The sequence below is a fragment of the Myxocyprinus asiaticus genome, chromosome 1, assembly GCF_019703515.2.
Source record: "Myxocyprinus asiaticus isolate MX2 ecotype Aquarium Trade chromosome 1, UBuf_Myxa_2, whole genome shotgun sequence".
In the NCBI taxonomy this organism is placed as follows: domain Eukaryota; kingdom Metazoa; phylum Chordata; class Actinopteri; order Cypriniformes; family Catostomidae; genus Myxocyprinus; species Myxocyprinus asiaticus.
The window spans coordinates 6,997,411-7,013,108 of record NC_059344.1 but is presented as its reverse complement, the minus strand read 5'-3'; the positions used below and the strand labels follow the sequence as shown (position 1 = coordinate 7,013,108).

The 15,698-nt window shown below is 41.5% G+C and overlaps 1 protein-coding gene across 1 annotated transcript in view; it reads right to left on the bottom strand.

Annotated features, from left to right (window-relative positions):
• LOC127448982 (ATP-sensitive inward rectifier potassium channel 10-like) overlaps nucleotides 1-15,698 on the bottom strand; it is a 54,088-nt gene that overhangs the window by 37,756 nt on the left and 634 nt on the right. The gene's annotated exons all lie outside the window — the stretch shown is intronic.

The window sequence follows — 15,698 nt, the reverse complement described above, 5'->3', positions numbered from 1 at the left end:
TTAGATACAGTTCCTATATATTGTTATTTACACAGGGCAAATATACTATTTATCAAATCTAATTTTATTACATATCGTATTTTAATGGGGATATAATTTATTACAGCTGGCAGTTACGTGAGCAAACAAGGTTTGAACATCAAGTGCAACAAGATCAAACTGAAATTCACAGCTTTTTAACACTTTGTTTAAACAGCTGTTGCACACGCTTCCCGCTTCCCTGTCACTCTCGCATCACAGCTGGGTCTTCTTTCTGAGCAAACGGACATGACGTAAACACTTAAAGACGAATGACGCATGCCTGCGATTTTTACCATTCAAACAAGGACAGGGTTTTGAACATGGATTTTTTTATGTACTCAATAATGAACTTTTGGTAATCGTAAACAAAAAAAATCTTACACAGTGCAGCTTTAAGTATGAGCAATAGTAATAGTGATGCTTGACTTGGAAATGGATTATGTCAGATGGGACTAGGTTACAGAAACTTGCTCTTACATAAAAATTATGGTTTTTAAATAAAAAACTGATCCAGCCATTCAGCTTCAGTGTAAGAATCCTGTCACCTTATCGTGTTCAATAGAAACTAGGTTGCCTCATATAGCATTTTGGAAGAAATGGCACATTGAAGGAGAGAGATCTCTATCTCATGGCACTAACAGATGTGTATCGTTCTAGCAAAGAGAGCCACAGTTTGGGACACATTAGCTACTCTCAGCATCATCTAAATAAACAAGTTCTCTGAGGGAAAGTAGCTTTCACAGCAATCTTTATCGCAGACATGTGAGTGCATCCTTCCCTCATGAAGTTTATGTATGCCAGGATGAGGTACAGGGCTGGGATTGCGGGCCCAACCCTGGTGGTCCGTTAGTGTTTTTTCAACTCTACATTCAGACCCTCCAGCTGTCCAAGCACATTAAATGCCCCTCATTCACACAGTGGAAGCAGCTGCCCTTTCTCATTTAAAGGCTGGTCATCAATGCTGAACACATCCAAAAACACAAAAAGGAGGACAGATCTTGAAAATGAAGCTTGGAATGGACCAGAGATGAAAAGAAAAAGTTTTTTGTGTGTTTTCTGCATTCCTCTGTTACACTGAAGATGACGTTTCCCATCCTTTCATCTTTATAAGCTTTATAGGGTAAGGCACATTAAGATGCTCCTCTCTTTTGTGAGAGGAACCATTGTATCCACTTTTCTTTTTTCTAGTTCATTCACTTCAGTTATGTTAAAATTAAAATTAATTCTTAAAATTTCATAGTGATCAAAGTAAGCCAACTCTTTCAACAAACTTTTTCATTTTCACATTAAACTCTTCATTTTGATGTTTGATGTTGGTGCAGGGATGAAGCGGATGCAAGCAATTCAACTGTACATGCTAAAAGTAAACATGAAATCAACATTGACCTTATTTACTTTCTTAGATTAATGCACATTTTTCATTTTTATTGTGCATGATTTATCTTTGCACATTATTCCAAAGAAAGAAATGTTAGTGTTTGTAATCTTTTATCAAAATGTAATACCTCACTCTGCCTCTGAAACTATTTGCCTTTTTGGCCTTAAAAATTTGTGAGGCAAAATTTAGCAGTCCGATGGCAAAGTTGTCACGGGGACTCTCGTATGTGTACATGGACTCTTTGAGTTTAGAGGGATTGATGCCATTTGGCGCTTTCGTGCACCGGGTTAATGCGCACATTTTTATTTTTTCTGTTTGTTTTGTTCGGGGGTAAGTTTGGGGTTTTGTTGTTGCATTAATGTTGAAATGTGGTCTTCATCATTTTGTTTTTGGCACACAATTTATTTGTTCTATTATATCAAAATGCCAAATGATAATATGAGTGTACTATCTCTCTCCACATGGAATGTGAATGGGTTTGGGCACCCCATAAAAAGAAGGAAGGTTATTTCTTTTCTTAAACGTAAGAAATATGATTATAGTGTTTCTTCAAGAAACGCATCTTTCCCCGCAGGAAGCTGAAAAATTTGGGAAGATATGGGGTGGACATGTTTTCTTTAGTGCTGGCTCAAGTAAGAGCAAGGGAGTCATTATATTGATAAATAAACATTTACAATTCAAATGTCTCAAACAGATTAATGATAAATTAGGGAGAGTCATTATTGTTTTAGCAGAAATTCAGGGGCAAAGTCTGATTTTGGCTAATATTTACGCACCTAACGCTGATGATCAGGGCTTTTTTTTAGATTGTGAAGAGATGTTGCAAACCGCTGGCACCCCTCATGATATAATATTGAGAGGAGACTTTAATCTTTGATGAACTCAGTCTTTGATCATAGTGAAGCAAAAGTGTGTAAGCCCCCTAGAGCAACATTGACGCCACAGGATGTGTAAAAATCTTGGTCTTACAGATATTTGGAGACTTTTGAACCCATCTGGTAGGGACTATAAATTGTTTTCATCAGTCCATAAGATTTATTCTAGAATAGATTTTTTTTTTATATATACATCCAAATCCCTCATTTCATCTGTTGTTGATTGCTCATTTGGAAACATTTTAGTCTCGGATCATGCCCTGGTGAGTTTAGAGGTGTTGCCACATATAGAGAAAAAGAAATCATATAGTTGGTGCCTTAATGTATCCTTTTGCAAAATCCTGATTTCCATTAAATGTTAAAGACTGAAATCAATGTTTATATGGAGACCAACTGGTCCTCAGTATCCTCTGTGGGCGTGGATTGGGAGGCACTTAAGGCGGTTCTTAGGGGCCGGATCATACAGTATGCCTCATTCATCAAAAAATCCAAGGCATGAGAACTCGTGGAGTTGGAAGGAAATATTAAAAGTGCAGAGGCAGAGCTGAAGCGCCGTATGTCATCTGATGACCTCAGAGAATTGACCCGATTGAATTACAGATATAATACTATTTTGTCGCGGAAAGTGGAGTTTTGGTTATTCAGGGCAAGACAGTCATACTTTGAGTCGGGGGACAAAGCAGAGAAGCTTTTGGCTAGATATATAAAGCAGAGAGTGTCTCTTTCTACCATTCCCTTGCTGGTGGTGAAATTTTTACTTCGGCCATTGATATTAATAATGCCTTTAAAGAGTTCTACCTTGATCTTTATAGTTCCATGTCTTTGTCTACTGATAAAGATATTAGAAACTTTGTGGAACCATTAGATCTTCCTAAACTGACGACTGAGCAAAAAAACTCTCTTGATTCTGAAATAACCTTGGAGGAGCTTGACGAGGTAATTAAGTCCCTACCTACTGGCAAGGCTCTGGGGCCAGATGGTTTTGCCGCAGAATTGTTTAGATCCTATGCTACAGAACTGGCTCCACTTTTGTTAGAAGTTTACACTGAATCATTAAAGAATGGAAAGCTTCCTCCAACCATGACACAAGCCCGGATCTTTGTTCTTAAAAAGGACAAAGATCCAAGTGAGTGTAAAAGTTACCGTCCAATCTCCCTGATCAAACTAGATGTAAAAATGTTGTCAAAAATTTTGGCTAACCGATTATTAAGGTAATGACATCTCTTATTCATATAGATCAGGTGGGGTTTATTCGGGGCCACAGCTCTTCTGATGACATCAGGAGTCTCATCAATATCATGTGGTCAGTAGCGAATGATCAGTCTCCGGTCGCTGCCATCTCACTTGATTTGATATGGTAGAATGGGATTATCTTTTTAAGATTTTGGAAATGTATGGGTTCGGGAGTACATTTATTGGTTGGATTAAGTTACTTTATAGACACCCTGTAGCAGCGGTACAAACGAATGAATTAATTTCAGATTATTTTACTCTGAATAGGGGCACTCGGCAGGGTTGCCCTCTTTCCCCATTATTGTTCTGTCTTGCCCTGGAACCATTAGCAGCCATGATAAGAAAGGAGGACGATTTTCCAGGGGTGATTGCGGGAGGTGTGGCGCATAAGCTTCTGCTTTACGCAGATGATATTTTATTATTCATCTCCAACCTCACTAAATCTATGCCAGGTCTTCTACGTCCCGTCCAGGGGCCAGACATGGAGATTTCAGAGGTCTGGTCACGGGTGCCAGATGAAAGAACCCTGTCCCTGAGAAAGAAGGTCCTTCCTCAGGGGAATTCACCGGGGGGGGGGGCTGTCGCGCGGAGCGTGAGGTCCGAGAATCATGCCTGGGCGGGCCAGTAGGGTGCTACCAGGACAACCTGCTCCTCGTCCTCCCTGACCTTGCACAGGGTCTGTGCAAGTAGGCTCACTGGGGGAAATGCATATTTGCGCATGCCAGGGGGCCAGCTCTATGCCAGCGCGTTTATGCCGAGGGGGGCCTCGGTCAGGGCGTACCAGAGCGGGCAGTGGGGAGGATTCTTGGGATGAATTCTCAAATCGACTCCAAATCAGCTGGACCACCTGAGGATGGAGTCTCCACTCTCCCCCGAGGGTAACCTGTTGTGACAGCGCGTCCACTGTAGTGTTGAGGTTGCCCGGGATGTGAGTGGCTCTCAGCGACTTGAAGTGCTGCTGACTCCAGAGGAGGAGACGGCGGGCGAGTTGTGACATACAACGAGAGCGCAAACCTCCGCAGGGCGAGCATAATTGCCAACAACTCGAGGCAGTGGATGTGCCAATGCAGTCGCGGGCCCTTCCACAAGCCGGCGGCTGCGTGCCCGTTGCAAACGGTGCCCCAGCCCGTTTTGGAGGTGTCCGTCATGACCACCACGTGCCTGGAGACCAGTTCTAGGGGAACACCTGCCCGTAGAAATGAGAGGTCGGTCCAAGGGCTGAAAAGATGGTGACAGACCAGCGTGATGACCACGCGATGTGTCCCGCAGTGCCATGCCCATCTCGGGACTCGAGTCTGAAGCCAGTGCTGAAGCGGTCTCATATGCATCAACCCGAGCGGGGTGGCCACCGCTGAGGATGCCATATGCCCCAGGAGCCTCTGAAAAAGTTTCAGTGGAACCGCTGTTTTCTGTTTGATCACCTTCAAACAGACCAACACCGACTGGGCATGCTCATTCGTGAGGCGTGCTGTCAAAGAGACCGAGTCCAACTCCAAACCGAGAAAAGAGATGCTCTGAACCGGGAGGAGCTTGCTCTTTTCCTGGTTGACCCGAAGCCCTAGTCGGCTGAGGTGTGAGAGCACCAAGTCCCTGTGTGCGCAAACATGTCCCGAGAGTGAGCTAAGATTAGCTAGTTGTCGAGATAGTTGAGAATGCGAATGCCCACCTCCTGCCTCTGCGACCTTCGTGAAGATGCGAGGAGACAGGGACAGGCCGAAAGGGAGGACCCTGTATTGATATGCCTGACCCTCGAATGAAAACCGCAGGAAGGGTCTGTGTCGAGGAAGGATCGAGAGGTGGAAGTACGCATCCTTCAGGTCTACCGCCGCGAACCAATCTTGATGCCAGACGCTCACCAGAATGCGTTTTTGCGTCTGCATCTTGAACAGGAGTCTGTGTAAAGCCCAGTTTAGTACTCACAGGTCCAAGATTGGCCGCAACCCACCACCTTTTTTCAGTACAATGAAGTAGGGGCTGTAAAACCCCTTCTTCATCTCGGCCAGAGAGACAGGTTCTATCGCGCCCTTCCGTAGGAGGGTAGTGATCTCCATGCAAGGTAGCAGCGTTTTCGTCTTTCACCAAGGTGAAGTGGACACAGCTGAACCTGGGCGGACGCCCGGCGAACTGAATCACGTAGCCGAGTCGGACGGTCCGGACCAGCCATCGCGACGGATTGGAAAGCGCAAGCCACGCGTCCAAGTTCCGCGCAAGGGGGACCAAAGGGACAACGTCGTTGGACGTACTGGCAGGTGGGGCCTCGTGGCAGGGCGGAACTTGAGGTGCCACACCATGTCGTGGCCATGCTGAGTCTAAGGACATTGAAGCACTTACCTGGCTCCTTGTGACCACCCCCGGAACAGCCTGGGACGGGGGAGGAAGAGGCCTGTCCTCGTGACCCGTGAAGACTGTCACATCGGGGGTGGATTTGTGCCAAACCTGCCAAATAGAGTGGTGGACGGTGGTCGTGATGACGGCTGTGCACACCGGATACATGACCCAGGGAACAAGGAAACTGCTCTTGCTGAACTCGAGTACTGCAGCCACTTGGGCATGCAGCGCAATTAAATGCAAAGGTAACAAAAATATGGGGAGGTCTGCTTACCAGCTCCAGAGCAGCGGGTTTCGTCGTCCCTGGGTCGCCCGTCTCAAGGGCGCTTTGAAGCCTTTCACGGGTTCTGGGCGGCCGCGAGACAGGTGGCGTCTGCTTCCTGCGGTGGGCTCCACGCCGGGGCTGGGCCGAAGGGGCGGGCTGCGGCAGAGCCGGTGCAGTCACCGCAGGGGGACGCCCTTGGCAATGAGTAGAGGTGCAGGATCTTGAGCCGCGCCGGTGCAGGATATGCCGGATAGCCTCCGTCTACTGCTCCACCGTCGAGAACTGCTGGGCAAAGTCCTTGACGGTGTCACCAGAGATGGGGGCAGCAAGGAATCGTGTCCTGTCGGCCTCACCCATCTCGACCAGGTTGAGCCAAAGGTGGCGCTCCTGGACCACTAATGTGGACATCGTCCGCCCGAGAGACTGCGCCGTGACCTCCGTCACTCGGAGAGTGAGGTTGGTTGCCGAGTGCAGTTCCTGCATCAATCCCAAGGTGAAACTACCCATGTGCAGTTCCTTTAGCACCTTGGCGGACTTGCAGGAGAGCCATGGTGTGCAGGGCAGAGGCGGCTTGTCCAGCGGTACCGTAGGCCTTGGCCATCAGAGACGACCTAAACCTACAGGCCTTGGACGGGGGCTTTGGGCACCCGCGCCAGGTGGCGGTGCTCTGTGGGCATAGGTGCACCGCGAGCGCCTTTATCCACTGGGGGATTGCCGAATAGCCCTTGGCCGCCCCACCATCGAGGGTAGTGAGGGCGGGGAAGCTGAAAAGATCGGGACCGGGCAGTAAAATGTGCCTCCCACGACCTTGTCAGCACTTCATCCACTTCCGGGAAGAAAAGAACTGGGGAGGGGCGTGGCTTTGAGCGGCACCGTGAGCCCAGGAACCAATCATCGAGCCGCGAGGGTTCAGGGAAGAGCAGAGGGTTCCACTCTAGCCAACGCTCACGGCTGCCCGTGAAAGCATGTTGTCATCTCCGCGTCAGCCTGTGACTGGGCAATCGTCCTCGAAAGGAGGAGACCAGCTGAGGCTTCCGCATCCGACTGGACAAGCCCGCTCTCCGATGCTACGCTAGAGAGCTCATCACTTTCGCGGGCTCCAAATAAGAGGTCGAACTCACTGTAAGACGAACCGGCGGACTCATCCGGAAGCCCGATCGGGGCAGATGAGCATGCTGGGGAATGGGAGGTCCGCAGGGGGATACCCGGCGGAGGTGGTCTCATTGGGGTCCCCAAATTGCCCCCAGTGTTAGCCGCGCTGGCCTCATACCTGTGGGTAAAAGGACCGAGGCGGGGTGCCTCTGGGGTGGCTTGCTTTCTTACGAAGGCGAGCCGTGACCGCATCGTTGCCATGGACATGTCCTCGCAATGAGAACATGACCATCCACGAATGCTGTCTCCGCGTGAGCAGTGCCCAGACACGAAAGACAGTGATCGTGACCGTCAGAAGGCAAGAGATAACCAGGAATAAAACACAATCGGAAAGGCATCTTTAAAAAGACGCGTCTTTAAAAAGATGTTCTGTGTGTGCCGCTCTTTTAGAGAAATATACTCTTTTAGAGAAATATACTCTTATTTCTGCCGAAGCGCCCAGGGGCATTCTCTGCATTGCACCAGTGCAGAGGGGGAAAAAAGCCACTGAAATGCGCCGTCAGATCCAGCAGAGGTGAACGAACAGTCGTGGGAATTCAGCTCAGTGAGCAGGACCGTTTTGGCTCCGAAGAGAAAATCTGAATGAGTGGTTGCATACCAGCTCCTTTTATACCCGTATGTCTGGGGGAGTGGCATGCAAATACAATTTTCATTGGCTTTTTATCAAAGACCAGAGGTGTCTCGGGCTCCCAAGGGTGACCCCTAGTGTCACTACGTCGACACAACATCGAGTGAGTGACAGATAGGGAACCAACTTTTCACAATCCAATCAATTTTTAATGCATATTTAAAGTCGATTAAAATATTTTTTTTCTTGTTCAATATTCTTTTTCACTCAGAGATATATTAGATTATGGAACAAAATGAGCTGATAACAGTGTTTCATGTTGACTTAAAAAAAATTAAGGTTCCAATAGAACCAAAAATGGTTTTACAGCTTGATGCCACAGGATTTTTAAAATCTATACTGAAAGAACCCAAAAAACCAATACACTGATCTGAAGAACCTACAATGAAAAATCAAAAACTTTTGCATCCCCGAGAAAACATATAGTCAATTCAAGAACCTTATTCAGCTAAACTGATTCCTGATAAAAAGATGGCTGTGTGCAGAACATTAATGGCTCCTAAAAAACATTAAATAACCTTTATTTTAAAGATCATAGAGTTCTGAGGTTTCACAGAAATGTTGAGGTTGCACAGAAGTAAATAGGCAATGAGATTAAACGGAGAGCAAGTCTCCTGCTTCTTTGAGGTTTTTCCTGAGAAAGAGAGCCCTCATGTCTCCTCTGTTTCAGGGAACTCTCAACAATCTCTCAAACTGTTCTCAGATTTGCCAAGAAACTGAAGTCTGCTATCAAAAGTCAGAGTTCACAATATGAACTTGAATTCTCCCAAGCTATGCTATCCACACTAATACCTTTAAATCTACATCAACAATCGTCAAGTTTGTGTCCATTTTTATTGCTCCTAAGGAACTGTATATATTTATGTTAGGGCAGTGAATTAATAATTTTTTTTAAACTAATTAATTGCACAGTTTTCTGTGATTAATTGCGATTAAATTATGGAACGATACATTATAACAAACATTTTAAAAATCATAAATATATTTATTTTATACTTCGTCTCAAAGAACTTGCAAGAAATTGGTTAGTCAATTATTTTAATTATTAAAATATGTACGTCTAAAAAAATTCAAGTTTTTTTTTTTTTTTTGTTAGCGGATAGAGTTAATTAGACACATTTTTACAAGTATTAATCTTTGATACAAGTATATGTATACATGCAATAAAATCAGTGGACAAGTTGTAACTAAAAGTTGGGCAAAATCTTCTGGTGTTTTACAGCTTACTTTTTTTAAATACTAGGATCAAATGGGCAGATTCAATTAATATCAAACTTTATTGGCAAGAGAAATTTAAGTGTTCATTGCCAATGCATTTTTAGACACTATACATCCAGATCAGTGACGTGTGGTGGGCTTATGAAATGAGGAGCAGAGTGCCATCTCAGCGTTAGTTTTTTTTTTTTTTACAAGTCCAATATACACTGGCGGCCAAAAGTTTGGAATAATGTACAGATTTTGCTGTTTTGGAAGGAAATTGGTACTTTAATTCACCAAAGTGGCATTCAACTGATCAACTGGTCAGGACATTACTGATGTAAAAAACAGCACCATCACTATTTGAAAAAGTCATTTTTGATCAAATCTAGATAGGCCCCATTTCCAGAAGCCATCACTCCGACACCTTATCCTTGAGTAATCATGCTAAATTGCTAATTTGATACTAGAAAGTCACTTGCCATTATATCAAACACTGCTGAAAGCTATTTGGTCCATTAAATGAAGCTTAACATTGTCTTTGTATTTGTTTTTGAGTTACCACAGTATGCAATAGACTGGCATGTCTTAAGTTCAATATTAGGTCAAAAATGGCAAAAAAGAAACAGCTTTCTCTAGAAACTTGTCAGTCAATCATTGTTTTGAGGAATGAAGGCTATACAATGCTTGAAATTGCCAAAAAACTGAAGATTTCATACAAATGTGTACACTACAGTCTTCAAAGACAAAAGACAACTGGCTCTAACAAGGACAGAAAGAGATGTGGAAGACCAGATGTACAACTAAACAAGAGGATAAGTACAACATAGTCTCTAGTTTGAGAAATAGACACCTCATATGTCCTCAGCTGACAGCTTCATTGAATTCTACTCGCTTAACACCAGTTTCATGTACAAACAGTAAAGAGAAGACTCAGGGGTGTAGGCCTTATGGGAAGAATTGCAAAGGAAAAGCCACTTTTGAAACAGAAAAACAAAAAGAAAAGGTTAGAGTGGGCAAAGCAACACAAACATTGGACAACAGATAATTGGAAAAGAGTGTTATGGATCTTAACCACATTGAGATTTTGTGGGATCAGCTAGACTGTAAGATGCGTGAGAAGTGCCGACAAGACAACCACATTTATGGCAAGTGCTACAGGAAGTGTGGGGTGAAATGTCACCTGAGTATCTGGACAAACTGATAGCTAGAATGCCAAGGATCTGCAAAGCTGTCATCGCTGCACATGGAGGATTTTTTGATAAGAACTCTTTGAAGTAGTTTAAGAAGTTCTGATCATTTTTTTTTTTCAAATTGTAATAGTACTTTTTCACGTTATTAATGTCCTGACTATACATTATGATCAGTTGAATGCCACTTTGGTGAATAAAAGTACCAATTTCTTTCCATAAGAGCAAAATCTGTACATTATTCCAAACTTTTGGCCACCAGTGTAAATTCCTATTTCAGTTCCAGCTGACATTTAAATAGCTTTCAGGTTAAACCCATACAAATCTGAAATCTGATTTATCACAACATATGATATGAAAAAGTAGGCCTGCATAAAAATATATTATATAAAAAGTAACATATTTTGCTTATAAATGCAACAAAATAAAAACAAAATATTAAAAATGGCTGTTGTTCTATATGTAACATATACAGTTGTGGCCACAAATATTGGCACCCTTGGCAAATATGAGCAAAGAAGGCTGTGAAAAAAATCTGCATTGTTTGTCCTTTTGATCTTTCATTCAAACAAATCACAAAAATCAAACCTTTAATTGAAGTAAAACAATTGAAACAGTGGAAATATCTCATTAAATAAATATATTTCACTGAAACGCATTGGCCATAATTATTGGCACCCTTTTATTCAATACTTTTTGCAATCTCCCTTTGCCAAGATAACAGCTCTTATAATGCCTAATGAGGTTGGAGAACACCTGGCAAGGGATCTGAGACTATTCCTCCATACAGAATCTCTACAGATCCTTCAAATTCAGAGGTCCATGTTGGTGGCCTCTCCTTTTCAGTTCACCCCACAAATTTTCTATGGGGTTCAGGTCAGGGGACTGGGATGGTCATGGCAGAACCTTGATTTTGTGGTCAGTGAAGCATTTTTGTGTTGATTCTGATGTTTGTTTTGGATCATTGTCCTGCTGGAAGATCCAACCAGGGCCCATTGTAAGCTTTCTGGGAGAGGCAGCCAGGTTTAGATTTTTTATCTGTTGGTATTTGATAGAGTCCATGATGCCATGTATCCGAACAAGATATCCAGGACCTCTGGCAGAAAAACAGCCCCACAACATTAAAGATCCAGCACCACATTCAACTGTGGGTATTGGTTACTTCTTCATCTCTGTGTGCACCAAACCCATCTCTGGTGTTTGCTGCCAAAAAGCTCTTTTTTTAATTTCATCTGATCATAGAACCCGGTCGCATTTGAAGTTCCAGTAGTGTCTGGCAAACTGAAGACGCTTGAGTTTGTTATTGGACGAGAGCAGAGGCTTTTTTTCTTGAAACCCTCACAAACAACTTGTGGTGATGTAGGTGATGTCTGGTATTTTTATTTTATTTTTTTAGACTTTCTGACCCCAAGACACAACAAATTTCTGCAATTCTCCAGCTGTGATCCTTGGAGATTCCTTGGCCACTTGAACATCCTCCTCACTGTGCGTAGAGACAATTTCTTAAGATCTCCAGTTGATTGGAACTTGTTAATTATTGCCCTGATGGTGGAAATTGGCATTTTCAATGCTTTGGCTATTTTCTTATAGCCACTTCCCATTTTGTGAAGCTCAGCAACCTTTTGCCGCACATCAGAACTATATTCTTTAGTCTTACCCAATGTGATTGATGATTAAGGGAATTTGGCCTGTGTGTTACCTCATATTTATACTCCTGTGAAACAGGAAGTCATGGATGAACAATTTCATGTTCCTAGTCACCCAGGTGCACTAAAAAATGTAAAATATGAATGGGAATATACTTCAGATATATTTTTACACATAATAATTTCTAGGGTGACCTAATTGTGGCCAACATGTACAATGAGAAAAATATTTATTTAATAATGAGATATTTCCCCTCTTTCAATTGTTTGACTTCAATTAAAGGTTATTTTTTTTTATGAAAGATCAAAAGGATAAACAATGCAAACAGACTTTTCACAGACTTCTTTGCTCATATTTACCAAGGGTGCCAATATTTTTGCCACCATTGTATTTTCCTTAAATCAGTTTATTATCATCAAATTTGTATAGGCTATGTACATATATGGCCAAAAAAAACATTATATATATTAATTGCCATATATCAGATTTCTGTATACGGGAAGGCATATGAAATAAATTTTAACTTACACTGTAAGCTTGAGAGATGCTGCCTCTCTCTGAAACTTTAGCCGCTAGGTGTCACTGTTTGACAGAGTGACTATAGAAATATGACTACTATACGCATTATTTGAGCTTACATTTTGTAATATTTTATGTACAGTCCTTTATTTTGCTCACCTGAATTTTTGAGGAGGCATTACCTCCCTTGCCTACTTGGAGAAATCGTGACTGATACAGATATAAAACATACTGAATGCTCAAGTTTAATTTGCTGAAGCTTAAAATCTCAAAACTATTATTTTCTCTGGCTGCCGTTCATTCTCTGCAAGAACCTGGCTTCAGCTTGCTGAACGGGCGGGTCCTTCCTACTCGCTGGGTCTCTCTTTTGTGGTTTTGCTTTTGACAGTGGTTCAGATGAAAGTCAGTGAGCGTTTTCGGTGATGCGAAGAGATACGGCAGCTTGCCCGTATCTCTCGCATGCCTGGTTCACCGCTTGCAGGTGAAGTCTTCATTCTCTGTATAGTAAATCCGCTCTTGTTTTTAATATGCCTGGGGCACGTGTCATGCGTAATTAATAAGCGTGCACTGCTCCACACAATCAGTTTCTGTGCAAGAATGTGCAGCTGAGTCAAGCATGTACCCCCCTGAAAACTTATACATGCCATTATTATATGCCATTATTATATATTTTTAATTTGAAAAAATATTAATCGCAGAAATTAATGTGTTAAATTTCCCAGCCCTAATTTATATTTTATATTTTCCTCTGGGGAGGACATAAGTCAGTCATAAAATCTATTGATCCTTATGGAACCACAAAAACAATAGAAGTGATATCTCAGTGAGGTTACATGAGGAATAGCTTTCAAAGGTGAATTCATTCATTCAGGTAATTTCATTCCTCTCGCTTGCAGGATTCTTGTTCAAATGTCTAAATAGTAGTTTTGTCACACTCAGCTTCTGCCTTATGGAGCAAATAAAATAAATAAATTGAATGAGTACCAGGGAGATCTGATATGCTCTCCCCTCTTTGACCTCTCGCTCTCTCTCTGGTGCTGGACTCACACTGAGAGAATGAATAGGTATCTGTCTGGATCTCAGTGCTTTGTGTACTAACTCTGGATGAGAGGGAGGAGGAGGTCCCTTGCCATGGCACGTGTTAAAAGCCGAGTGTACACACAGCTGACCTGTGAACTCCAGTGAGTATGCACCCACATGTGTGCGCACATACAGTATACACACTATTCAAAGGTTTAGACAAACTTGACTGAATTATTCTTTTCTTCATCTTAAAGACCTTTTAATATAAAGGTTTATGTTTGAATGCTTGATATTAGTGTTGTAGACAAATGTTTATTTTAAGTGTCTCTTTACAAAACTAAAACTTTCAATTTGTTGATGACTATTATTCTAAAATTAGAATGATATTGTATATACACTACCAGGGTTGGGAGGGTTACTTTTGAAATGTATTCCACTACAGATTACAGAATACATAATGTAAAATGTAATTTGTAACATATTCTATATACTTTGTATTACTTCTTCAGCACTAGTAGATTTTTTCACTTGTTTTGACTATAAAAACTCTGCCAGTACAGTAAGACAATATACACATGTTAAAAATACATTCTCTGAAAAACCTAAATATCTTATGCAGTGTTGTTTCTAAAACAAGATCAATCTAATTGATCTTGTTTTAAGGATTTTTAGATATTTTTACAGGAAAACAATACAAAAATTATTATCAAGAATACGATTTTTGCTCTAATATCAAAGGTCTTACTAGAAAAAAGAAATTATGATCCAATGTGAATTTTTTTGAAAAAAAATATGATCGTGCCTGGTAACGTGCATGTAAAATGGCTAGAAATAGCATTTTAGCTTAGCGTAAAGCTGACAATTTATACAAGGTTTATTTCTATTTCTTCTGCTCCAAACTTACTTCAAACTTACTTCTCTGTCTGCTTGTATGAATGTAACACATCATAAGAAAGTGTTTCACCACTGTTCAAATGCACTTTGGATCACATCATTTATATGTATAAATGTTTTCCATCTGAAAGGACTAAATATTAAATGAAACAAATGACAATAAAATGCAAAGTAATCTCTTCAGTAATCAAAATACTTTTTGAATGTAACTGTATTCTAATTACCAATGATTTAAATTGTAACTATAGTGGAATACAGTTACTTATATTTTGTATTTTAAATATGTATTCCCGTTACATGTAATCCGTTACTCCCCAACCCTGTACACTACAATGAGTATATTTGTCCAATTTCTTTACTGGTGGTACTTGTACACAAACATGCATGGATGCACACTGAAATAATTTCACAGATATAGTCAGCAGAAAGTGTCGGAAATGAAGAAATGAAGGCTGTAGTGGCAAGTGTTTTATAGAGTGTCTACGCAGAGTTTACAAATTGTCTTGTCGTTTTTCTGCACTTTTCCTCTCACTTTCTCTCCTCCCTCAATCTCTTTCTCCTGTATACACAAGATTCCTTTTGTTTGGAGAGGAGATGAAAGAGACAAAAGCCACCATTGAAAAATACAACACAGCATGTATGTGTGTAAAAGAGAGAGAGAGAGAAAGAGAGAGAGAGAGAGAGAGAGAGAGAGAGAGAGTAAGTGAGAGTGAGTGAGAGAAAGAAAGGAATGACATCAAGAGATGGACAGAAAACAGTCCAATATTAAAACTCGCTCATCAGTATTATGTGGTTGTGCAAACCTTTACTTTCCTCTGTTCAATGGATCCAACTCAATTCTCACAGTCTACACACTCTGCACATTAACGCTGACCACTCAGGTCTACTTGACTTCTTTGATCTTCTGCAAAGTGTTGTAGAAATCGCTCCTCGAACAAATAGTCACTTAACAGAGTGACAATCAGCATTTTGTCTGTGTTATTGAAAAGATATGTTTATTTATGCATTCTTACAGGACAGGATAGATGCTTATTCTCTTTTGCTAGCTCTGTTGAAATGTAAGAATAATCAGGTTGAAATGGAGAGAGATAAATTAGACTAATGAAACTGAAGCAGTCTAATGCTGATAATATTTTATCAGTTTAGAGAGATTGATTTAATCTAATTAAAAGATAAATTAAAAGTAGGACATGGATGTAGTTTAAAGCAATCTTCATAAATAACTCAGTATTTAATACTTCTGTCTATTGATCAAACAACTGCAGAAAGCTTTGACACTAATGCTTATTTTCTTTGTAATAATATTTTACAATTAAATACATTTCACAATAATCAAATTGTGATGTTT